General features: G+C 35.6%; 2 long non-coding RNA genes across 8 annotated transcripts in view; one reads left to right on the forward strand and one right to left on the reverse strand.

Annotated features, from left to right (window-relative positions):
* The window catches only part of LOC140617250 (uncharacterized), a 132,093-nt gene extending 119,339 nt beyond the window's left edge, over positions 1-12,754 (forward strand). For both annotated transcript variants that reach the window (XR_012017478.1, XR_012017477.1), the window contains exon 3: positions 12,575-12,754. This is a non-coding gene — a long non-coding RNA (uncharacterized lncRNA). The remainder of the gene's footprint in view (positions 1-12,574) is intronic.
* LOC140617249 (uncharacterized) overlaps positions 1-25,617 on the reverse strand; it is a 326,911-nt gene that overhangs the window by 94,251 nt on the left and 207,043 nt on the right. The gene's annotated exons all lie outside the window — the stretch shown is intronic.

Here is a 25,617-nt window from a genome sequence, read left to right on the forward strand (position 1 = left end):
TATAATAGCAACGTAATAGGACAGATGATAGCTACACTTGTGAACATAGCATAACGTATAAATCTGTCAAGTCACTAAATTGTATCCCTAAAGCTAATCTAACATTATGTGTCCACTATACTCAAATTGAAAAAAAAGAAGAGAAGAATTTTGATACATGTTATGAAAGAGGGAGACTGAAAAGAAAGAGAAGGGGAGAGGGAAAGAGGAAGGGATGGAATGAAGAAGGAGGGGAGGAAGGCAGGAAAGAAGGAAAGAAGGCAGGCAGATTTCTTGCCAAAAACTGACTAAATACATAAACCTTATCTTTTGGTAAAGCGCGTTGGCAAGACGAAGTGTCTTGGTTTTGATTATGTCTTCCGAGTAATGGCAATTAGTTGTGCTAACTTAACCACATTTCCTTGCTTTGTGACCAGTGATGTGCATTTATAAGGCAGAGTTGTTGTCCTAGTTAGCAGCCATAGAAGTGTCTTTGCTTCTTGGGATACTAGAGGGTTTTTAAGGTAATTTTAATCTGCTATGTGACCCTCATAAACATCACATTCACAAATGAATTAGCACATGAAACCCCACACCCTATTAACTCTGGAAGACAGAGATAAAACATGCTATGTTTTCAGTATTTGCAAGTATCCTATGCAGGAGTAGAAATTAATGGAAACATAACACAGAACATTATATTTTCAGCTTTGTCATCAATAGTTACCTTATTCCATTTGAGTCTGTGCTTTTATAAAATGGAAATCTCATTTAGAATATGAAATAGGATCTTCTAAATAGTGAGATTTCAGCTGCCTTATATCTGTTTTCACTTGGGGAGCAAACGAGGTTAAGGATGGGATTGGTGTGTTATGTGTATGTTATAGAGTGGTTCTCCCAAGGCAAGAAGTCAGGTCCAAACACAAATAAAATTCAAGAACCAAGAAGTTGAGCCCTGAAACTATGTTTCTAAGCCAAAGATAACTCAAAGATGACAAATTCAAATGGGAAACAGTGGGAGAAAGAGCTAATTTTGAGAATAGACCAGGAATATAGATTATGGATAATTCAAAACCTGGCAAGGGATTGATTTTACATTGTAATTTAGAATCCAGAGGTGTTGGGGGGGGGGGGGGAAGGTGACCTGTGGAAGAGTAGAGACATATATTGCACCAAAAGTATCAGTGGGGAGAAGACATTGACTTTAAAATGCTAAGCATTCAATAAAAATAAAGATATAAGACCTCAAACCAAAATGTCCAGGCTCTGCCCTTTTTTTTTTTTTTCAGTTAGGACCATAAATAATTTTCATAAGCTATTTGTACCTCGGTGTCTAGAATTCAAAAACCAAAATAATAAGCTGACTTCTGTAACATTGTGAGGATAAACTGGGGAAATATCATTAATCTATATCAGTATGCAACAAATTATTTTTAGTTATTTGTCATATTTTTCTCAAATTGATTGGGTTTCTACATATAGCAATAAAGGTAGTAAGCGTATACATTATTTTCATGAATTATTGAAGCAAAATTTTTCTGCAGCATAATGAGAATAGAATTTGACCTCAATAATATTGACTCACCCATCATGGTATCCTTTAGTTTAGGGCAGTGATTCTCAATCCTGATGACCAGCAGAAGTATTATGTAAGCTTTTAAAAAGTATCCATGCCTAGGTGCTAATCCAGAATAATGAATTTAGACCTAGATTAGGTCCAGGAATCTGCATTTTAAAAAAGCTCCTTCAGTGCTTTCAATGTACACTAAAGGTTAACAACTGCATTTAGGGATACTAACACATTAACCAAGGTAAGAATCTACTTATGTTAGCTGGGCTGGTCTACCATGTTTTCTCTACAATGCCTTATTCTGAGAAATCATCTGCTGCAGGATAAGAATTAGGAAAAGCAAACTCTAATCCCTTTAAATTCACTTTGGAAAATGTTATGCCAATCTGATGTTGCCAAACCTCATGAGGCATCTGAGACTGGCAAATTCTTCTGATATTAAATTGAAACTGCATTCTTTTTCTTGGAAAAGAAGCTTAGAAAGTACTCATGTAGCATACAGTCTACCACAAAATTCTAACAGAATTTCAGCCAAGCTAGGCAAAGAAAAATTCTTAATCTACACACATTTTCTATAGACACATGATATTTTTAGAGTGCTTTTTTGGCAAACACAAATACAGCGTCAATATACAGCCACTTTCTACTTTCCATCCTATATACAGACAGCATTCAAATAGATCCAGTTTCTCTTTACCTTTCAATACAAGCAAGAACTCTGTGGGAAGGAAAAGGCTGCCTGTAAATTATAAACATAGCATGCATGTGCCATTGCTTAATCATCAGAAGACATTCTCTGGTCTGGTCTTTGAAACAATGGGCAAGGCACTAACAATCCCCCAGGCAATTGGGAGTAAGCTGACTCTTCTGCATAAATCACTGAAAGAAAGTTGTATGCAACTCCAAAGGAAAAAAAAAAAAAAAAGCTAAAAAAGCTGACTGAGATGACCACCCAGGGCAGACTAGTAACTAAGTTTTGGGGGAGACATCAAGGCATGAAAAATATTCCTTCCACATAAATCTAGTCCTTTAGGTCAGTGTTACTCAGAGTTTGTGGGTAGACAAAGGTGGTGGTCCAAAAACTGTTGCTGATCGAAGTAAAGAAATTAAAGGAAAGCATTTAGAAACTTCATAGTAATTTGACAAAGGAATTTTACACCTATTGAATCTAATAAAAATTTGGCTTGTATTTTATAGATTTTATAGATTTTTTCTTCATTTCTTTTAATTTCTTTGGAATGTCAGTAATTGGCAAATTGGAAATGAAAAAATAAAATGGGTTCTTTACCACATGTAGTTCTAGAAACACTAGTCTATGCTTCAGTAGGAACTTTTGTAAAAGCTAGTGCTTAAATTACAATGTTATAATGAAATGAAAGATCAAAATTATGTAGTTGCAATTCCATCATGCTGTTCTTGAACTTTAAAGTCAAAAGGTAATTTATCCTGATTATTATCTTTATGAAATTTAAATGTTAATGCCTACACCACACGATAAATATAAAGGTTAACTTAGATAACAAAAAGTGGATCAGTCCCCAGCAGGAGATATATGGTTTTTCTGACTTGACCCCTGACTATCTTCACATCTTCATCCTTTGCCCCTTGCTCTACATGGATATAAAACTCAAACTATAGTCACCTACAAACAGAGTTCAGTTTACTCCGTGTCTTCTTTAGAAATATTTTTATGTAACAACATAAAAATATTCCAAGTCACCAAACTTAAGATGGAAATACAATTACATGATTCTAGTGACCATAAAATAAGAATATACCAATTACTCAAAAGAAGAAAGATTTTTACCTGACAGTTACACCAGAAAGAAATTTCTCCCATTATAACTTATAGAGAAAATACTGTAGTATAATTATTAAGCATTTTATAATATGCCAAATGTGGAGATTTAAATAAATGGTTACAGATTCTTTAACACTCCTGCCGTGAAAAGAAATAAATGGTTACAGATTCTTTAACACTCCTGCCATGAAAAGATGGGGTATATGACTGTTTTATTTCAGCTGGGACTATATCAACTAACAAAAGATGGAGAAAATGACATTTGGTGACATCTGATGTTTCCTCTTAGGACACTCCCTTTTTGAACCCAGCTTCTGTACTGGGAGAAGCCTAACCAACCTAGACAATTCACGTATAGGTGCTCTGGTTGAACACAGCTCTCAAATTATCTCTGCCTTGGTGCTACACATCTGAGTGAAGAAGCTTCCAGATGATTCCCAGCCATTTAAGTCAGCCCAGCTTTCCAATATGCCCAGTTCAGTGCCTGGATATCATGAAAGAGAGTCAAGCCCTCTCTGCTATTCTTCAAATTCCTGCCCTATATAATACATGGGCATAGTAAAATGGCTGTTGCTCTATGCCTTCAAGTTTAGGTGAATTATTTTGTTGCCATAGATAACTCGAGTAGCAAATGACATTTTCATAACGTCCTTTTGGGTAGAGATGGTGAGATCATTTTCCCCCTTATTAAACCTTTCAGTAGATTTTGTTGCCTAAATATGAAACAAAGCACAATCAACATTGATGAAAGCTCGTAAATGGAGAGGTGCTACTTCTTGAGGAAAAGATTCTTTTTAATGACTCTATGCCATTTTAGATAACTATCTTTCTGCCTGGACTACCCATGGTCCCACCTCCACCTCTATTTTCAGGAATTTTCCCTTTCAAAATTCATCTTAAGATGTTTCTCCTTCTGTGTTACTCCTTGAAAATTTCACTCTACTCCAGGAGAATTAGTGGCTCTCTCCTATCTGCTCCCAGAGCATTCTGTACTTTTTTTAATTGAGGTATAATTAACATGCAGTGTTACTATACAGTATAATAATTCAACAATTCTATCCATTATCAGTGCTCATCACCATGTGTATGCTCTTAATCCTCTTTATCTACTTCACCCATCTCCTCACTTCCTTCCTCTGGCAACCACCAGTTTCTCTCTATTTATGAGTCTGCTTTTTGGGGGGGTTTCTTTTTTTATTCACTTGTTTCCTAAATTCCACATGTGAGTGAACCCACGGTATTTGTTTTTCTTCGTCCAACATATTTCACTTAGCATTACACCCTCTAAGTCCATTCATCTTGTTTCAAATGGCAAGATTTCATTCTTTTTCATGGTTGAGTAATATTCCTGTGTGTGTGTGTGTGTGTGTGTGTGTGTGTGTACATGCCACATCTTCTTTATCCGTTCATTTATGGATGGATGCTTGGTTTGCCTCCATATCTGGGCTATTGTAAATAAGGCTGCAATAAATATAGTGTATGTATCTTTTCAAATTGCTGTTTCTTTTTTCTTTGAGTAAATACCCAGTAGTAGAATTACTGGATCAAGTGGTAATTATATTTTCACTTTCTCACAGAACTTTCATACTGTTTCTACAGCAATTGTACCAATTTGCATTCCTACTAACAATGCACAAAGGTTCCTTTTCCCAAACTATTGGAAACTATTCCAAAAAATAGAAAGGGAAGGAAAGCTTCCAAATTTATTCTGAGACCAGCACTACCCTAATATCAAAACCAAATAAAGACACTACAAAAATTTTTAAAAAGACTACAGGCCAATATCTCTGATGAACATAGATACAAAAATCCTCAACAAAATATTAGCAAACTGAATCCAATAGGACATTAAAAAAATATTCACCATGATCAAGTGGGGTTTATATTTCAGGAATCCAAGGGTATATCACATTAACCAAAAAAAGGATAAAAATCATATGATCATCTCAATAGATGCAGAAAAAGCATTTGATAAAGTAAAATATCCATTCATGATAAAAACTCTCAAAAGGTAGGTTTATATGGAACATACCTCAACATAATAAAGTCTATATATAAAAACCCCACAGCTGACATTATATTCAATGGCAAAATACTGAGAGCTTTTCCTCAAAGATCAGGAAAAAGACAAGATGTCCATTTTCATTGCTTCTATTCAACATAGCACTGGAACTCCTAGCCATAGCAATCAGACAAGAGAAAGAAACAAAAGACATCCAAATTGGTAACAAAGAAATAAAACTTTCACTATTTGCAGATGGTTTAATATTATATGTAGGGATCCCTGGGTGGCTCAGTGGTTTAGCACCTGCCTTCGGCCCAGGGCTTGATCCTGGAGACCTGGGATCAAATCCCATATCAGGGTCCCTGAACGGAGCCTGCTTCTCTCTCTGCCTGTGTCTCTGCCTCTCTCTCTGTTTCTGTCTCTCATGAATAAATACATAAATAAATAAATAAATAAATAAATAAATAAATAAATAAATCTTTAAAAAAAATATCAACGTGGATGGAACTGGATGGTATTATGCTGAGTGAAATAAGTCAATTGGAGAAGGATAAACATTTTATGTTCTCATTCATTTGGGGAATATAAATAATAGTGAAAGGGAATAGAAGGGAAGGGAGAAGAAATGGGTAGGAAATATCAGAAAGGGAGACAGAACATAAAGACTCCTAGCTCTGGGAAACGAACTAGGGGTGGTGGAAGGGGAGGAGGGCGGGGGTTGGGAGTAAATGGGTGACGGGTACTGAGGGGGGCACTTGAAGGGATGAGCACTGGGTGTTATTCTGTATGTTGGCAAATTGAACACCAATAAAAAATAAATTTATTATTAAAAATAATAATAATATTATATGTAGAAAACCTTAAAGATATCACCAAAAAAACTACTAAAACTAATAAATGAATTCAATAAAGTCACAAGATATAAAATTACTATACAGAAATCTGTTGCATTTATTTACACTAATAATGAAGTAGTAGAAAGAGAAATTAAAAAAAACAAACTTACAACTGCACCAACAAGAATAAAATGCATAGGAATAAATTTAACAAAGGATGTGAAAAACCTGTGCTCCAAAAACTATAAAATGCTGGTGAAAGAAATAGAAATTGACACTAACAAACGGAAAGATATTCCATGCTTAAGAACTAGAAGAACCAATATTATTAAAATGTCCAAACTACCCAAAGCAACCTACAGATTTATTTATTTTTTTAAAAAAAGATTTTATTTATTTATTCATGAGAGACACAGAGAGGGAGAGAGGGAGAAAGAAAGAGGGAGAGACACAGGTAGAGGGAGAAGCAGGCTCCATGCAGGGAGCCCGACGTGGGACTCAATCCCAGGCTAATGTGCTCTCTCCCCCACAACATCCCCCCCAAATAAGTAAGTAAAATATTATTTAAAAAATGGGCAGAGGATCTAACCAGACATTTTTCCAAAGAGGACATACAAATGACCAATAAGCACATGAAAAGATGCTAAACATCACTCATTAAGAGGGAAATGCAAATCAAAACTGCAATGAGATATCACCTCACACCTGTTAGAATGGCTAAAATACGATAAGGCATAACAAGTGTTGGCAAGGATATGCAGAACACTCATTTTATAGCACTCGTAACATTATAATGGAGTGTATGTATCTGCTCTCCCCTTCCCTAGTCTAAGGACTCCTTGAGAGTGAGGATAACTGTTTTCTTTTCTGGTTTATCTGTTCTACAGGGTACCTGTTATGTAACAGGTACTTAAAAAATGCATGTTGGATTAATTGATTGTGAAATATATTAGGTGAACATCCTTCTCTGACTTCTGATTCCTGGGTTATAAATGAGCCAGCAATGTTTTACATTTCCATACAAAGTATTGAGAATCTTAATAAAAGACCAGTAAGCCCAGATTTACCATATACAATGTTTGTTCAGCTAACCATTCTTTGCCATAATGATTCTTGAAAAGTTGTCCTATTTCTAAACAACTCTCTTTTTTTGATATAGTGATTTTTATTTCCTTTTTAAAAAAGATTTTATTTATTTATTCATGAGAGACACAGAGGGGGGCGGGCAGAGATACAAGCAGGGGGAGAAGCAGGCTCCATGCAGGGAGCCCATCATGGGACTCGATCCTGGGTCCTTAGGATCAGGCTCTGGGCCCAAGGTGGCGCTAAACTGCCGAGCCACCCGGGCTGCCCCGTGATATTTATTTCCTAAAGCACAGAAAGCAGATAAGCATAAGAAATGATATTTTGACATTGCTGTTTTTGACAAAAACAAGCTATTTTATGTGACTCAACAGTTATTAGTCATCAAACATCAGATGGAACAAATTTGAACTGTGCACCATATTTGGATAAACTAAAGATTTTATTTTGCCTAAATATGCCTAGTTAAAAGGATGAAGAGATAACATTTTTTATGACTTTTCATTCTCTATGTACTAAATAGACTATTTCATCTTTCCAAGTTCTCTCATCTTTAGCTATTATTTTGACTAAAGATATATTTCTATGCTATAACTTTAAGTGTACTTTGAGTGCAAAATAACCATGATCCTTCAAATTGTTGAAAACATTAGCAAAAAAAAATTGTTCCAAAGAACAACCGCCTTCAACACTCCTCCACCAACCAGCATCCACCATCAAGTCTTTTCCTCCTTTGTTGAGTGCAATAAACTTTTGTGTCATTACATTTTATCCACAATTTATTTTCAATTTGATGTTAATTGCTTATGCAGTGTTTATGACAATTGAATAATATTCTTATTGTTCAACTAAAAAAGTTCCTCTCTTTATGCATTTTGTGCGTAGTTGGGCTGCAATGAAATTCATCATAATTTTTCTATTAAAATTAATGAAAACACTCTTTCTTATAAGACAGCATGGTTTCACTTAGTAGCAGGGTTTTTAGGAACAAATTAATATTGCTAAACAAGGGACAGATCCATTATGGGAGTTTGGTTAACAAACTCTGAGACTACCCTTACTAATTAATGTGTTGAGGAGAAAAGGATAAAAACAGGCAGACTCGTTAGATTTCTTTAAATGTCCAGAGAAGAAATGATGGCAGCTTGGATGAAGGAGGTAGTAGTGGAAGTGATGAGTAGTGGTCAGATTCTGGAGATATTTTAAAGATAGCACCATGGAGTTTTGCTGCTGGACTAAGTATAGAATGTGTGAGAAAAAAGAAGAGCCAAAAATAACTTCAAATTCAGAGATATCCAAAGTTTACCTCATGCCACATAAAAGGTAGACTTGAGAGTTATAACTAGGATCAAGGACTTTTTTTGATGTCCATTCTAGAGTTCTGTTCATTCCCTCCTGCTACTTCAAAGGAGATCATTTTGTATTTGAGATGTCAATAGCCATTTTGTAACAAAAGAGCTGGAAGCCTTTTTAGTTACTGGGGAAAAGGTCTTTATCAGGAATTTTTCCTTGAAGGACTTAAAATATCTATTCTGGAACATTGAGGGCTTGCAACTGCTTTGAAGATTTGCTCCAAAGCATTCTAAAGCCTTAACCAGTTATTACTGAGGTCAGAGGAAGAAAGAACATTATTTTGATGTTCTTGCAGATTTTCTAGTTGACTCAAAATAACTCCATATGGAAAGAGCATTCAACTGGGAAGCAAACTAGTTTTTAGTTCTCAGCAGCACCACCAACTGGTTGTCATAAATTCTGAGATCCAGATTCCTCATATCTCTAAAGTAAGGAGATTGGGTGGGTAGGATTTTCCAACTAGGTTGATATCAGTCTTGTAGAGCACCCATAACCCTGCCTGAGAGCTACCTTCTACACGGTTTATGGGCCTATAGAAATGTCTCAGACACCTTGTTTTCCTGGTAATCTGAAGGTTCTAAAGACATTAATGTTGTTCATTAATGGAAGTTAATGTTGTTCATAAAACTGGAAGAAAGCTTTATATTCAGTGGTTCCAAGGGTCTTCTCATTCTCGAGCTCTGATTTGATGTTGCTAAGTCACTTCTTTCTTTTATGTCTTAAGATACTTTTTTGTAGTAGATGAGGTATTGATAATTTTCATAAAAGAACTTTGAAATGTTATGTGTCAGACAGTAGAATAGTACTTTAAAAATACCGGTATATCCTCACAATAAGTAGGTTTTCTTATCTGCTGTTTCAAAGATAAGGCCACTAGGACTTAGAGGAACCAACCCACTTGTCCAAGACCACACAATGGTGGAGTTGTAGTTCAAACCCAAGCCTCTCTTGGCTCCCAAACCTCTTCTATTACACCAAACTGTTAATAGAAATAATAGCAATTATAATTATTACTATAAAATATTACCAAAAAAAGAAAAGGAGAAGAATTTACACTTCTATAACTTTATTACTCACAAATTATACTACGGATAGTAATAGGACATATGGACCTTGCGTTAATTCCTAGGAGACAAGCATTTATGTCTGTCCTGTTCATTCTTTCAAGTTTCTGCCAGCTATCTTAAAGCCACACTCACTCTTGGCCATGGCAGTTGGGCAGTGGCCCTTTCCTAAAAGTTAAATGTGTGTGACATTTTCCAGTCTGAGGCAATTAATTGGGTGGGAACAGGTTATTTTCACTATAACTTGTATAGAAGTTTTTCTAAGTGTAGATAAAATTTCCTTTTAGATTTTTGGCCAATAATTGATAATTATATACTTATAATAGAAAGTAAAGAAAAATTTCCAAAATTTGAATGAAATATGAATTTAGAAATGGAAAATTATTTTGTTTTTAGAATTCAGGTAGTACTCACTGCAGAGTGGCATGAAAGAGACCATAGTCAGTTTAGACTTTAATAAGACATCAAAAATATTAAAGGACAGAAAATTCAAGATTTTAAGAAGTTTTAGGGAAAAGTGGCAATGAAAATGAGCCAAAACAAGGTAAAAAATGAAGCAAATGGGCACTAAAGAGGGGGAATTTGTAAAGAAAATAAGTCTAGAGTTATTTGTTTGGGCAGGGATATCTGAGCCACTTGAAATACAACTATAAGAAAGAATTTTCCTACATTTTAGGAATAAAGAATAAAATGGAGAGATATTGCTAATGGGGAAGTGGCATAAAGCCTGAAGGATTTTTTATCTGTATTTGACTAAGATTGGAAGTCACATAATTTTACATTATAATTTGCTGCATGACGACAGTTATGTTGGCTGTACAGAGACCCAGCCCATATGGCCTAGCAATATTATATTTGAATGTTAGTAGACCCTGATTGGAAAGTATTTGAGAGATAATTAAGTCACTGCCCTGGGCTGGAAAGAATGTATTCTATCATAAATAGTGATTATTGTTTCTTTCACTTGGAAAAAAAGAAGAGTGACTAAACTGTAGTGGTGGCAGTGGGCTCTGAGTTTGGACAGAACAGGGAAATAAGGGTGGCCCAGAAATGCTCATTAAGGCAGGTATGAAAATCTGCCTCCTTTGAGAACAGGCTAGACATCCATATGGAATGGTTTAGGGGAGAGAATTAGAAACTGGCAGGACTTTCCATCATGGTGCTGTGGCAGACTGTCTAGGGGACTTTGTTATATTTGCCATTTTCTCTTTAATTCCTCATTCCGTAACTGTAACTATTTTAGTGCTATCTCTGACTCAGATTTTTTGGCTCAGATATTTACTTCTGGTCTTCAAGATTCATTGTTTGATTTTTCTTTCGTTCCCATCTTATGTTCATTCTAGGTGGGGGAAAGGGAGTGAGAACAGACGCTGCATGCAGGCATCAAGAACTGTCTTCCAGGCTAAGTTCAATATAGGGAAGAGAAATGCCCTGAAATGTTTCCCACAAGGTGGGAAATTTCCAACTCACCAAAACAGATGTTTCATGCATTTGCTCACCAATGAAATGTTATTTATTACTTATTAAGAAATAAAGTTGGAACTAAATAATTTGGCACATTAAGACTGAACAAAAAAATAACAGAGCAACAATAGAGGATTATATTGGAACATATTTCAGCATTAAAAGATATTAAGGGTATTCATCACTTTGAATTGAAAAAAACCTGAGCATTGATGGTTTTCAATGACTTAAGTGAAAAAAGGATGAACCTATTGTGGAAAGAGATGTTAAAAATGAAGGAGATTTCCAGCTTCCTAGGAACTATAAAAGTCCATTTAGATAGAATGCAAACCAGACCCCACCCCTTCAATTATGCAGTTTTGCAAGAAGAATGCAATAGTGTGGTCACCAAAATAATACCAACACTTCTGGCTTTTAGTTAGTAGTTAGGCAAGAAGATTTAGAATCTCAACCATCTCTTTTATTACTTGGCAGCTTTGGGGTATCCGATTTAAGCCATGAATAATCCCCTTTGAAAACAAAACATCTCCTCCAGAGGGATAATTAGACTATTACTGAGGACAAACTATCCAACATCAAAAGCATAGACCCTAAGAAGTCACACAACAGGCAGTCCTCTCCCAAAATTAAAAGCATGCTTAGTATTAGAGGTCACTACAATAAATAAAGGGATGTGAAATAATTACTTAGCAGTTTCAGTCAAAGCACTACAGCACAAACTATAACAAAAAAGTGGCTTCTGAAAAGTGAATATGCTAATTATATTCAGTGTTCAAATTGGTGCTTGGAAGCCTGTCCCCCATTCTCTGATTAGGAGTCATTAATCATTCCTCTGAGGTCACTATTATTCCAAGGGATCCTCAATAACAGAATCAAGGATATTGCTGGTAACAGTGTTAGAAATGGGGAGGGGGGGGACTCAGTGAAAGGCCCAGATGGTAATAATTACATTAAGACTACCCCCCAAATTACAAGACTATTTTCTCTCAAGGTCAAGATGTGGAATTTTCTTTGTGCACATAATACATAACCAAGTGACTTATTAATCATAACACCAAGCCTACATCCACTTTATTCATCAATTGAATGACAGTAAAATAATCGGCTCTGCTTATGGCATTTTTTTTTTGAGTTGGCTGCTAAGTTATCCACAGTAGCCCATTCTTTGAAAACTGACTAATGAATGATCAGAGTGCAGTGATTTTCATTTCAGTATTTCAAACTCATCCTGCTAAAGGATTCTTTTATGCTATCAACACTCAGTTACTTGTGGCAATAGAAGATGATCACTAAATAAAGACTTTAGATTTCCTGAATATTTTATTTAGACCACTTTTTTTACATCTAACCATTTCCGGGGATCTGATAATGCACGAATGCTCACTGAATTTCTTCTTTTTTCCCTTTTCCCTTCTGAAGGAGATATTACACTGCAATGAAATCATCAAAAGGAAGACATTTGAAGAGAAGAGTACATATAAAAGGTTCTGGTCAAGAAGACACTGATTGTAGCACTCCTTAAAAAGCTACTCAACTAGAAATTGTCCTTATAAATTAATTGTTATCCATAAAGTTGTTATGAAACCTGAAACTACTGAAGTCAACTCTTTGGAAAGTAATAAAATTAAAGCACATTCCTCATTCAGTGGATTTAATTGGCTTTATCCAGCTTTAAGTAAGACTTAGATGTTTTGTGATCAAGATTTATTAGGCAGCTCCTCCCCATTCTACTTGTACCCTCTCTGCCTCAGTTTACTTCTCTATTAAATAGAAATAATAAGTGACTTTCTTACATGTGTTTGAGTATTAGAAGAGCTCATGTAAATCAAATGCTTAGAATAAAACCTGGAACTATATAATAAGCAGAAAACAAATGGTATCATCATTGGTGGCTATGCAAAATTTATGGGTAGAGATCATGAGAAATGTGTACTAACCTCAGTTTATGCACCACTCCTACTCAGCTCAGCCCTGCCCACTTCCTCATGAGTGTGACCCTAAAGATTGCTCACAGCATCCTTCACGGTCACAAAGACCCTGTTATGTCTGCTGCCACCCAGTGAGAAGCTCCTCACACGCAGCTGTCACCAGGACCTGCCTAGAGTCGCCCAGTAATACAAGGCAAAGTTTCAGGGGTGATAACACTCCACGGGGCCGACAAATAAGAGATATGACACTGGAAAGAACCACCAGATAAATGGTTTACCCCTAGTCCTCCTATAATGTATTGTTTTGAGATGCAGCATATGGCCTCTCAGATGTCCCATCAGACAAAGCAGTCAGCTGTGCCTTTTGTGACACTGTGGTCAGCCTGGTAACAGACATCCTGGTTTTTGTTTTCCCTCCTTCTTCTCTATCTCACTTTGCCTTTTCTCTAGCTCTGGATTTCTTGGAATAATGCCCTGTCAGTATAAGATTAATAGATAAATGTTTGCTCAGCTCTCTCCCTCTTTCCTTCCCTCCCTCCCTCCCTTCCTCCCTCTCTCTTTCTCTCTCTCTCTCTCTCTCACACACACACACACACACCCCTTCTTCAAATATATCCAGAAGCTCACTGCAATGCCTCTTGAGAGCCTTACATTTGGGGGTTTATTATGGACCTTTCCGAACACCCACTCTCATCCCTTGAGTGGCAAAGAAGCTGTCACAAGATAAATAGGGTTAGCAAATGAAGAAGAGAAATTAATTTGATTTCATTCTGTATTCAAAATAGACATAGCTAAGAGTCATTTCTCTGGAAATTTCTACTTTTCCTTGAATTTTATTTTTAAAGATCATTCTCATTTTCTTATTTTTACTTGTTTAAATATAGTGTAATTTTATGCAGTATTAACTTCACCATCAAGTAGTTTCTAGCTGAACATTTGTTAAATAAGTGATATTTAAATATTTTTCAATTCTCCTCTAATTCAGTTTCTATATATTTATTTGGCATACTGTAAAAATAAAATTACAAATAAAGATTTAGAGGGGCACTTGGATGGTGCAATCAGTTAGGTGTCTGACTCTTGGTTTTAGTTCAGGTTGTGATCTCAGAGTACCAGGACTAAGCCCCAGGTTGGGCTCCACACTCAGCGTGGAGTCTGCTTAAGATTCTCATCTCCTGGGATGCATGGGTGGCTCAGCAGTTGAGCGTCTGCCTTTGGCTCAGGGCATGATCCCAGAGTCCCAGGATTGAGTCCCACATTGGGCTTCCTGCATGGAGCCTGCTTCTCCCTCTGCCTATGTCTCTGCCTCTGTATGTGTGTGTGTGTGTGTGTCATGAATAAATAAATAAAATCTTAAAAATAAAAAGATTCTCATCCCCTTCTACCATTCCCTCGATCTCTCTCTCCAAAATAAAATCCTCACAAATAAAGATTTAGATTTTATAGTTTTATAAAGAAACACACATGCAAAATACCACGGGGGTAAATTCCTTTACTAATTGTGAAAAGCACCTTTCTAAATATTATCTTTCTTCTATGTGTTAAACGAAGATGTGGCTTAAATTCATTTTCTAACCTCCCCAAGATCTGTTCAATACAAGTACAAATACAGGCAACAGAAGTCCCCAGCTCACAAATAAATTTTGCTCAGAAAATTTGCTATTAAGGCTATTTAAAACTTAGAACACATTTTTCATAGAAATAACATCACAAAATTATGATTAGTCACTTAAGTTCAAAAATTATACTTATGTGTCTAAAATAGATACTTATACTTGTATAGATACCATATAGAGTGGTAGTAATATTTTTACCACATACAGCTACAAGTTAGAGCATTGTTTTTGTGGGAGTTGGAGTCCTTGTGCCAGGCTGAGGTGCCAGGAATCCCTTGCCCCAGGCTCAAGCAGCAGAATCAGACACACCCTCTGCTAGATCAGCAGTAGCATAGTAAGGTTTGTGGTTTGAGAATGGGATAAGATGTCTTCCCTACTCTCTAAGTTGCTAACCCTCTGTGACTACATAATTGCATAATAGAATTAGGTATCTCTTTTCCATGAGTCCTCCATAAGCATAGCTATATCTATTTACAGTACTTAAAAATAGTAATGATAATAATAATAATGCTATTATTATAATTATAATAATAATGCAAATAATAATAATGCAATCATATAATAATAATGCAAATCTAGAAGTAGCTACCTTATCCCAGTATAAGTGAAAAATTGACCAATAGGTCTCTTGCACATGCTCACTTAAATTTTTTAAAATTTATTTTGGTATTTTATTTTATAAATTCAATTAATTAACATATAATGTACTCTTAGTTTCATAGGAAGAGTTCAGTGATTCATCATTTGTATAAGACATCCAGTGTTCATTACATCACATACCTTCCTTACTGCTCATCACCCAGTTAATTTTCATTGATTTGTACCCCGTTATTGTTCTCAAAATGGTTTAAAGCAAGTCATGGATTCATTTAAAACAGCAAGATTATCCATGCTATCAAAATTAAGAAAAAGTGGGCAAAGGGAAAATAAGTTTACAAGAGTTCAGTGAGACCTGGAGTTACCCAAATGCAGATCATCTAATGCCACAAAGTCATTTAACACTTTGTAGAGTTGAGTCACTGCCTGTAAACTTGCTATTGGCTCACAGAAGAAAGAAATCTGACCAATCACACAATTCATGGTGTCCACAATACAAAAAACTAGTCACTTAGGAGTGAACAACTATGTGAGATTAAAGAGTAATTTATCATTTGATATGCATAGGGAGAACTTTGTATAATGTACTCAGCAGTCTTATTTTGTGGCAGGGAGTTTATAAAATCGCGTCTTGTGATAGGGAAATCTATGATTCAATATGATGCATTCTAAGACAGATAGTTTTAACTTGTCCGACTTAACCAACGGAAAGAGAAGCACATTTCTAGATGATAGGGTGGTGTTTTCCAGGACATCCTCCACAAATATTATTTCTTTCAGTTGAGCTTTTAAAGGTATTCAGTGGCAAGGGATAATATGTACTTCCTTCCAAGTAGCTGGAAACAGCTGTATTCTGTTGCCAGTTGAGTTCAGGTTTTAGCAACTGAGCTGTGGTAGGATTGATATTCTCCCCTGAAGACTGAGAAAACAAACAAATATAAGCCCCTGGATAGAAGACCACCACAGAACCACTGAATGGTGTTAGGGGAATAAATAGGCAGGGCAAGATTAACCTCTGAAAGTCATATGTGAACCCTTCAAACAGAGACAAATGAACTAACAAGAGCACACACAACTCTGTGAAGTATTGGCCACAATACTTTTAGCTAGGAAATATGTAAAAATCAGATATTCTTAACAGCACCCCTATGTATAGGCAGTGGAAAATTATCTTTGACATTTTCCCCAGAATTTTAATGAAAATACTTATGAAATGTGCTGTGTCCAGCATTACTCAACAGAATGCATCAAACATATTTTAAACTTTTAAGTTAATTTTCAGGAAACTTGTAAAGAAAATTTATAATGGTGAAAATCGCCTCTAAAATTACTAAGATTCTTTCCTTATTTATACTCCAAACTTTACAAATATACAGCTATAGATATAGATGATTTACGACATTGGGTGGAAGAGGTGCCACCGCTTGTAGAAGTCATGAAACACATAAACTTTATTAGTATTAATTATCAATTTAGTTAATCTCTTTCTTAAAAAAATAGAGGTTGGATACAAATATCTGTGGGATATTAAAGATAGTCAAAATCCTTTGCTTTTCTCCCAAGGAAAAGTCTTATAGGTAAATCTAATCCCCTTTCCTTGGAATCTCAGCCCGCCTTGGCTACTTGCTTGACCAACAAAATGCAGGGGAAGTGAACCTTGTAGTTTGTGTCTTTATTTTTAATAGCACTTTTTTTTTTAAGATTTTATTTATTTATTTGAGAGAGAGAGAAAGAGCGAGCACAAGTGGGCAGAGGGGCAGAGGGAGGGAGAGGGAGAAGTGGGCTCCCCACTGAGGAAGCAATCCTGGCCACCAGCTATTTCAGCCACCCCAGTGCAGGAGCCAAACGTGTCAATGAAGTTGCCTGGAATGCTCCAGACCAGACCAGCTATGCCTGGTCCCAGTTGATGTCACGTAGAATTTAACAAGCCATCCAGCTGAACTCTGCTTAAATTCCTAGCTCATGAAAATCACATGATATAATGATATAGTTCTTATTTTAAGCCACTAAGTTTTAGTCTTACAACAAAAGATAATTGGGACACGTGAATCACATGCTACACTTACATCATGACTACTTTCTAGAGAACTATTCCACGAATCAAATGCATTTGCCTATTCACTTGCACAACACACACTTACTTGGCACTATCAATATGCCAGGCAGCTTGCTAGAGACAGGGATGCAATATTGAACATGACATGATTCTTGTCCTTAAGTAGCTTTCTCTCTAGCAGGACAGACGGAAGTTCACAGTTATGGTTCGATGACATAAGCAGGGCCACCACGTCGTGCAACTCCAGGGGCACATTTGAATTCATTACAGGCTGTGCGAGTGATGCCCACGGGAGTTGAACACGCAGTTACTCAAAGGGCCACAGTGTGAATGCCCTATATAGTTGGGCAGGCAGCAAGGAGGCCATGGTGATAAGCATCAGGCTAGAAGTAGGCACAGAGTGCTAGAGAAGTGCAGAAGAGAGGCAAAATATGATCGATTGTATCTGGAGTTTTTTTTATTTTCATCAATAAGACATAAGGAATTAATGAACTCAGTGAAATACACTGATATTGATAGTGTCATTTAGGAATGGCGACATTTATCTTAATATGTATAACACAACTGAGCTTAATTACATTATTACTAAACACACATTTCATGTCCATGTTAACACACATGGAAAATCTCTATCAAGTAATAAAACCACAAGTTTTTGTTTAAAGAAAAAAATCTTGAAAACATTCTAATTATACTTTACTTTCATAGGGATTGAATTGTAATTTCAAGTGATCATTCTTTTTTTTTTTTTTTTAATTTTATTTATTTATTCATGAGAGACACAGAGAGAGAGAGAGGCAGAGACACAGGCAGAGGGAGAAGCAGGCTCCATGGAGGGAGCCCGATGTAGGACTCGATCCCGGGACTCCAGGGTCATGCCCTGGGCCCAAGGCAGGAGCTAAACCACTCAGCCACCCAGGGATCCCCTCAAGTGATCATTCTCAGTTGAAAACTATTTGACCACAGACAAACTATTACACTAAATTGGGAAGAAAACTCATTAAAAGTTGAAGAGAGTGGTACCAGTTTGAATTCCAACAGGTGAGAATAAAGAGTCAATAAACTCAAGAAGGGAGCAGGATTAATATCTGGTTGGTCAGAGCCTCACTGTTTTCACTCGGTTCATATATTATTCCTTCGTTTATTTATTCTTCCTCTCAGTAAGTATCAGGGGAAAGGGAAATGGTGAAAAAACAAAAACAAAACAAAACACCCCTACAAAGATAGGTTTCCTTCACACCATTTAGTACCTGAGGACACCATAAACTGGAGAATCCACTCTCAGTAGACAAAGCACCCACCCGCCCTATCCGATTTATGATTCTCTGGTAGAGCAGATCTTATTTTTGAGTTTTTATTGGGTTAGTAATAAATGTGTGTCAGGATTGGATTCTCCAATGTTTAGTTTTTTTGTTATAAATCAACAAACGCAGAGCTCTGGGATGAGGCCTACAAGCTTCTTCAAATATGTTAACCCAACTTAAAAAAAATATTTGGGAGCAGCTGCAATATTTTTTCTTGTGATTGTATTCATTTCAGTTAGTTTAATTCTAAGCGGTTAGACAAAGCATGTTTGTAAATTTGAAAGACTCCTCCAAGTTACATACCAAAGAGACCAAGAGATTCCTGTCTTTTCATATTTTGAGAAAAGCAACTGTCCCTGAAATTTTTTCCTAAAGTGAGTTGCTACTATCCTAAATCAGAGCGTATGAAGGAGCAGTAGTTACACCTGTCGTCTGTTCTATTCTACTAATTAATTTACACAGGGTCACTAATGGTTCAAGTTAAAATATATCTATGTGTATAAGATTGCTGTGACATTGATATTTTTCTCCAATGACCTATTTCAAATTTCAAAATATGAGGGACTGCTATAGCAAGAAGAAATCAATTCAGATTACCCATGGTTATTAATTGTGTTCAAAGATGTCACAGAAATCCATATTTACTAAACTATTCTAAGTCACGTAAGACTGTTTGAAAAAGAAGAATACACATTTAGTTTGAAATAAAGTGTAGTCACTTTTCCATCATCCATGCCAATGAAATTGGATCAACTAGCACAGACATATAGAGATATATTTCAAATTTCCCAAATTTTTATCATAGTCCATTCTTAATTCAAGACTAGTAACTTCAGGAGCTTATCATCCATCTATTTACTTCCTATGCTCCAGAGTCACCCAAAACTCAACAAATTTCTTGTTTTTATTCTTCCAGCTGCTAAAAAAAGAAATTCCTTGGTCCCATTGACTTGTCCCTCTTCTTCATTTCTTACAGTTAATTAATCCCCATAACCTGTGAACGGTCTCTGAAGTCAGCAGTTCCTGCATTTGCTTGCATTTGAGAAAACATATGAAGAGGGCTCTGAAAATGCTTATTCCAGGTACTCAAACCCAGAGATTCAGTGGGTTTTAGATTTATACTCTGTTTAAAGCTCCCAGATAATTCTCATGTATAGTCAAGTTTGAGAAACATGCCCTTAAATTTCTGATTTCTTTTATTCTCTTCATCCCTATTGGAAATACTTGTAATTCTTATCTCCTACCTAGAGTATTCCAATAGCTTGCTAATTTCTTTTTCTTTACTCATTCATCCCTTTCTATTTTGGTTGATCTTCTGCACTAATTGTCTCATTCTCTTTTTAAGCCTTTTAATACAATTGTGGCTACTTTTGCAGGGAGGTAGTATCTGGAGAGGCAGAGGAGGATTTCTGGGTTGTTGATAACATTCAGTTTTTTATTCTGTCTGTTGGCTACGTAGGCCTGCTCTCTGTGTGAAAATTCACCAATGGCTACCTTTAGATCTGTGCCTTTTTCTATTTATATATATAAGATTTATTTATTTGAGAGAGTGAGAGAGCAGGAGGAGGGGCAGAGGGAGAGGGAGAGAATCTTAAGCAGATTCCTCACTGAACGAGGGCCTGTCACTGGGCTTGATCCCAGGACCCTGAGATCCTGACCTGAGCTGAAATCAAGAGTCAGATGCCTAACCCACTGAGCCACACAGGCATGCCTCGATGTTATGTTGTATTTTTTTTTTATTTTTATTTTTTTATTCATGATAGTCACAGAGAGAGAGAGAGAGGCAGAGACACAGGCAGAGGGAGAAGCAGGCTCCATGCACCAGGAGCCTGACGTGGGATTCGATCCCGGGTCTCCAGGATCGCGCCCTAGGCCAAAGGCAGGCGCTAAACCGCTGCGCCACCCAGGGATCCCCGTTATGTTGTATTTTAATTACAAAGTTAAAACTGATAGCTCCTCTTCAAGTACTTCCTCATTCTCCTCCCTGTATTGCCTTTTGGGCTATGTTTCTAATATGATTCTATCCTTTAGGACACACTGTTTCCTTTCCTTAGAACATATTTTTTGCTTCTGCACCTGGTAGCTCTGTTAGGAATAGTCTTACTTTTAAACAGAGTTAGTTGCTTCGTACTCTATGTTTCCATATCACTTTACTGTTTTTATCACTTGTTATTGTGTATTTTTTTTTCACCTTAGTAGCACAGGTTATATGCAAAGTATCTATTTTAATCATAGTTGTGTTCCCATGGAAAGATAGTAATTTCAGGCACAGAAACTGTTGTATAGTATGGGCTCAACAATGCTTTATAAATAAAAAGGATGTCTGTGTGAATGAATGCTGTGGTTTTATTGACCACAAGATTTCCAATAGGAAATCTTGTATAGGAAAATAAAGAAGACCAAATCCTGTTGTTAGGCGTGAAGCTGTGATTCTTAGACATACGGATTTTGAATGTGGATGAAGCCCAGCACAGATAATGAGTTAAATGTGATGTATCACAACTACAATAATCTGAATTAAAGACATTCCAATCTAGGAAGCAAAAGACTTGGGTTATAGTTCAGGCTCAGCAACACAGGGCTGTGGATAAGCTATTTTTATCTAGGAAGTCCTCATACTTTTCCTTATCTACTTTAAAGTGGGAGTGGGGGAACGCCTGGATGGCTCAGTGGTTGGGCGTCTGCCTTTGGCTCAGTGTGTGATCCCAGGGTCCTGGGATCGAGTTCCACACTGGGCCCCGGCATGCAGCCTGCTTCTCCCTCTGCCTGTGTCTCTGCCTCTCTCTGTCTCTCTATCTCTCATGAATAAATGAATAAAATCTTCAAAAAAGGTGGGGGGGGGGCGAGTGGGGGTGGTGCTACACAAGATGATCTCTAAGATCCTCTGAATCTGAAGCATTTCATTGTGTCTGAAAATCTATAAGAGAAAGAAACCATCAACATTCCATAATTCATCATGTAAACTACCAGCTAAGAAGCATAAATGTGGTTCTTTTGATCCTTATTTTTTCTCATTTCTACTCTATTACAGTATACAAGTCATGAGATGAATTTCTAGCAATATATGCTAAACAGAAAAAAAAAATCATACGATTCTTGAAAATGTACTATATGCTTTAGCATCGGCTTTCCTCAACATTTTTTTTTAAGATTTTATTTATTTATTCATGAGAGACACAGAGAGAGAGAGAGAGGCAGAGACACAACACAGGCAGAGGGAGAAGCAGGATCCATGCAGAGAGCCTTATGTGGGACTCGATCCTGGGTCTCCAGGATCACACCCTGGGCTGAAGGCAGGTGCTAAACTGCTGAGCCACCCAGGCTGCGCCTTTCCTCAACATTTTTAAAACAGCCTTGAGATATAATTCATGCACCATACAATTCACCTTTAAACATATAATTCAACACTTTTTAATAAATTCCACAGTCGTGCAACCATCATTTCAATCAATTTCAGAATATTTCACCACTCCTCTCCTAAAACTCTTGTATCATTAGTAGTCAATCTCCCAATTCCACTTTTTCCTGCCTCCCTCAGGCCCAGGCAAGTACTAACCTGTTTTCTGTCTCTTTTAGCGTCAGTACTTTTTATTGGAAAATAATATTCCATTGTGTGAAAAAACCACATTATCCATTCATCAACTGAATGAATTTGTCTACTGGCTATTATTAATAATGCTTCTATGAATATTCATGTATAAGATTTTGTATGAACATATGTTTTCATTTCTCTGGAGGATATATCTAGGACTGGATATGTTGGGTCATATGTTAACTTTATATTTAACCTTTGAGAGGGTTCTAGACTGTTTTCCAAAACAGCTGTACCATTTTACATTTCCACCAGTAATATAGGAGAGTGCAAATTTCTCAATATTCTTGATACTGTCAATACTCTTTTAACTGTCTGTTTTTTATTTTAGTTATCATAGTGGATGTAAGGTGGTATCTTGTTGAGATTTTGATTTGCATAAAGGCTAATGGTGTTGAGTGCCTCTTCATATACTTATGGGCCATTTCTGTATCCTCTTAGGAGAAATGCCTACTCAGATCCCTTTCTCATTTTTTAATTTAGGGTATTTATATCTTTATTATTAAACTAAATGAGTTTTAAAAAATATTCTGATTAAAAATTCCTTATCAAATACACCACAAAAATTCTAGCCATATAGAATGAGTTGGAAAATACTCCCTCCTCATATATTTTTTTGGAAATGTTTATGAAGAATAGGTATTACTTCTTTAAATGTTTAGTGGAATTCACCAAAAAAGTCATCTGAGTGTCTGTTTTTCTTTGTGAGAAGTTTTAAAATACTAGTCCAATCTCTTTGTCATAAGTCTGTTCAGATTTTCTACTTTTTCTTGAGTCATGTTAGTAGTTTGTATCCTTCTAGGAATTTTCCCATTTCATCTAAGTTATTTAACTTACTGGCATGTAGTTCTTTACACTATTCCCTTGTAATACATTTTATTTCTGTAAATTAGTAGTAATGTGCCCCCTTTCATTTCTGATTTTAGTAATTTGAATATTCTCTTTTCTTGGTCGTCCACCTACAGGGTTGGTTCTTTGAAAAGATCAGCAAAATGGACAATTTTTTTTGTTTCACTGGTACTTTTTCTATTGCATTTAATTCTCTAATTAATTTCTGCTTTAATATTTACTATTTCCCTCCTTCAGCTGGCATCAAGCTTAGTTTGCTTTCCTTTTCCAATGTATTAAAGTAGAAGTTAGATCCTTGATTTGAGATATTTCTTTTTTAATATGAGCATTTATAGTTAAAAATTTCCCTCGAACCACTGCTTTAGCCCCGTCCCAAAGGTTTGTATTTTCATTTTCATTTATTTTATAGTATTTTTCTGTCTTGTGATTTCTTCTTTGACCTATTATTGATAATAAGTCAAGTAACCTATTGGTTATTTAGGAGTGTATTGTTTAACATCAACACAATTGTAAATTTTCCAAATTCATTCCATTTTGGTTGGAGACATACTTTATATGATTCCAATTCTTTTAAATGTATCAACTCTCATTTTATGACCTCATCTATGATCTGTCCTGGGAAATTTTCATACGTCTTCGAGAAGACTGTTTATTCTTTATTTCCAGAGACTTCTTATTAGCTCTAGTTGATTTATAGTTTTGTCTAACTCTTCTATATCTTTGTTGATCTTCTGCTTATTTATTCTATCCATTATCAGAAGTGGAGTATTAAAGTCTCAAACTATTATTGTTCAATATTCTATTTCTCTCTTTAATCCTATCAGATTTAATGTCATGTGTTTTGGGATACTGTTGTTAGGTGTGTATGTGTTCCAAATGTTATAATTATTATATACTACCTGACAGATTGACAATTCTATCGTTATAAAATGTCTTTTATCTCTAGTACCATTTTTTGTGTATATTTCTATTTGCCCAATAGCAGCATTGTTACTCCAGCTGTCTTATTGTTGCTATTCATATGGTATTTTTTCAAACTTTATTTCAAATGGTTTCAAACTATTATTAGATCTTTAAAACTAAAGTGTGTCTCTTGTAGACAACATATAATTGGCTCTTTCTTTTAAAATCCAGCCTGACAGGGCACTTGTTATGTGAGCACTGGGTGCTGTATGTAAGTAATGAGTCATTGAAATGTACATTGAAACCATATTGTTCTGTGTGCTAATTAACTAGAATTTAAATAAATTTTTTTAAAATAAAAAAATTCCAGCCTTTCAGTTTTTAAACTTTGATTGTTTAATCCAGTCACACTTAATGTTAGTATTGATGCTTGAATTTACATTTGCTATTTAATGTTTTATATTTTGTATGTCGTCCAATATGTGAGTCCAATAAATGTTATATTCCCTCTTCATTTTGTGCTACCATTGTTTTACCTTGTTATACATGGTATATATTCAATAATGCATTATTATAATTATTATTTTGTATAATTTTATGTCTTTTAAAGAAGCTAAGAAAAGAAAGGAGAATAATTATGTACTTAGAGAGTTTGTATTCAACCTTCTCATTTATCATTTTTGATTCTCTTCATCTTCCTGTAGATTTATAATCTGGTGTCATTTTATCACTCCAATGCAACTTTGCCTCCACCTAATTCCTTTGTGAATATATGGTATCACTATGTAAGTGCAACAAAAATAATTGCATATTGTTTTATATAACTTTTTAAATAAGAAAGAAAGGGAGAAAATTCCAAATATAGTATCTTTTATATTTACTTAAATAATGACTTTCACCAATACTCTGTCTTTTCATGTGGATTTGAATTAGTAATATTACTTGCCTTCAGCCTGAACAACTTCCTTTAGCATACCCTGTAAGACAAGTTAAATTACATCAATTTTGTGTATATGGGTATATCTTTTTTTATACTCATTTTTGAAAGATAGTTTTGCTTGACATAAGAATTTTGATTTATAAAATTTTCTTTCAGCACTTTGAATATGTCATCCTACTGTCTTCAGTCTCCTTTGTTTTGAGTGATAAGTTAGCTGCTAGTCTTATAGGAAATCCCAAATCCTTGGGAAGTCATTTTTCTCTTGCTGTTTTCACATTTTTCCTTCAGTCTTTGTTTTTCAACCATTTGACTATGATGTGTCTGGACATGGATCTCTTTGTATTCATCTTGATTGGAGTTCATTAAGCTTCTTGGATACATGATGCTTTTAATAAAATTTGGGAGATTGTAGCCATTTTTCAAAAATAAAAATTTCCTCCTTTCTCTTTAAATGTTTTCTGGTATTTCTGCTTTTTAGTACCCCACATTTCCCTGAGGTGCTGTTTATTTTTCTTCATTCTGTCTTCTATCTGTTTTTCGGATTTAATCTCTATTGATCTGTATTCAAACTCATTGATTCTTCCATCAATCTAAAGGTACCAGTTAGCCCCTCTAGTTAGTTTTTATTTTTGACATTATTCTACTTTTCACATCCAAAACTCTATTTAGTTCTTTTT

This window comes from Canis lupus, chromosome 25 (assembly GCF_048164855.1).
Source record: "Canis lupus baileyi chromosome 25, mCanLup2.hap1, whole genome shotgun sequence".
Classification (NCBI taxonomy): domain Eukaryota; kingdom Metazoa; phylum Chordata; class Mammalia; order Carnivora; family Canidae; genus Canis; species Canis lupus.